This window comes from Bos indicus x Bos taurus, chromosome 11 (assembly GCF_003369695.1).
Source record: "Bos indicus x Bos taurus breed Angus x Brahman F1 hybrid chromosome 11, Bos_hybrid_MaternalHap_v2.0, whole genome shotgun sequence".
NCBI classification, from domain to species: domain Eukaryota; kingdom Metazoa; phylum Chordata; class Mammalia; order Artiodactyla; family Bovidae; genus Bos; species Bos indicus x Bos taurus.
The window spans coordinates 33513510-33514906 of record NC_040086.1 but is presented as its reverse complement, the minus strand read 5'-3'; the positions used below and the strand labels follow the sequence as shown (position 1 = coordinate 33514906).

The window sequence follows — 1397 nt, the reverse complement described above, 5'->3', positions numbered from 1 at the left end:
GTTGAATATAAAACTGAGAAATGAAAAAAATAGCGATAATATATAAATGGTACATCAATGTATGAGTGATTGAATATTAATTTAAACTCATGCTTTCTAAAAGCGAAGACATATGCAAAACTTGGTTAGTTATAGAATTCTAATTAATTCTATCTCATCAGAAGATAATCTTGACAATTTTTTCTATGCTAAAGTGAGTGAAGTCACTCAGTCGTGTCCGACTCCTTGCAACCCTGGGGACTGTAGCCCACCAGGCTCCTCAGTCCATGGGATTCTCCAGGCAAGAATACTGGAGTGGGTTGCCATTTCCTTCTCCAGAGGATTTTCCAGACCCAGGGATCGAATCCAGGTCTCCCGCATTGCAGGCAGATGCTTTAACCTCTGAGCCACGAGGGAAGCCCTTTCTATATTAAATACAATGAAAATTTGTTCTGAATGTCTTTATCAATGACAGTTGTAAAAATGGATGGTATTTTTAGTAAGATTTAGTAAGATGGTAATAGTAAGATTATAGAACAAATATTTATGATAAAAATGTTTCTTACATTATCCGTTTAAAAGACTGATACCATAACATTGATATTACATTATAGGCTAACAAATACATTTCAGAAGAATTCAAAGCTAACAAGGTTCATGTCTGTAATACTCTGATAGCACAATTTGTAAAGAAAGACATCCAGAAGATGAAATCAGATCATTACTCTATTTTAATTAGTCTCAGATCTTTGATGGAGTTAGAAAATACTGGTTGAATTCTCATATAAGATCCAGATGTATAGCTAATGTAATTGCTGATAGTAGGAAACATTAAATACCATTTATGGTAATAGAATCATTGTTGTTAAGATTGAGAAAAGATCATGAGTTTCATCCTCAATTGAGTGAAGGATCAACTCACAAGTCTAAACGGATACAGGCTTCAAAAGAATTCTTCCAGAACCAATATCTCCCCTATCTGGGGTCTGCTCCACTTCCCTGGTGGCTCAGAGGGTAAAGCATCTGCCTGTGATGCAGAAGACCCAGGTTCAATCCCTGGGTTGGGAAGATCCCCTGGAGAAGGAAATGGCAACCCACTCCAGTATTCTTGCCTGGAGAATCCCATGGACAGAGGAGCCTGGCGGACTACAGTCAAAGAGTCAGACACGACTGAGTGACTACACTCAAGTAAATTTATCTGATCCTAAGGTGCTCCCCATGAATTAGGTAGAACTGAAACCTATTGAAGGAAAATGGAAAGGTGAAGCTGAAGTACTGTTGGACAGGTGGGAGTTATTCTTTTTCTGTGAGAGTATCTTTTCTCTGACATTCCAGTCACAGAGGCACTTGTTTTCCTGTTATCAAGTCTAAGGGCTTATATAAAGTAAATCAACTCACAAGACATTTTGCAACCCATT

The 1397-nt window shown here is 37.8% G+C and overlaps 1 non-coding gene across 1 annotated transcript; it reads left to right on the top strand.

Annotated features, from left to right (window-relative positions):
• The first annotated feature begins 975 nt into the window (after window positions 1–975).
• On the top strand, window positions 976–1047 carry TRNAH-GUG. The gene has a single exon. It is a non-coding gene; the product is annotated as a tRNA-His (tRNA).
• The last annotated feature ends 350 nt before the right edge of the window (window positions 1048–1397 follow it).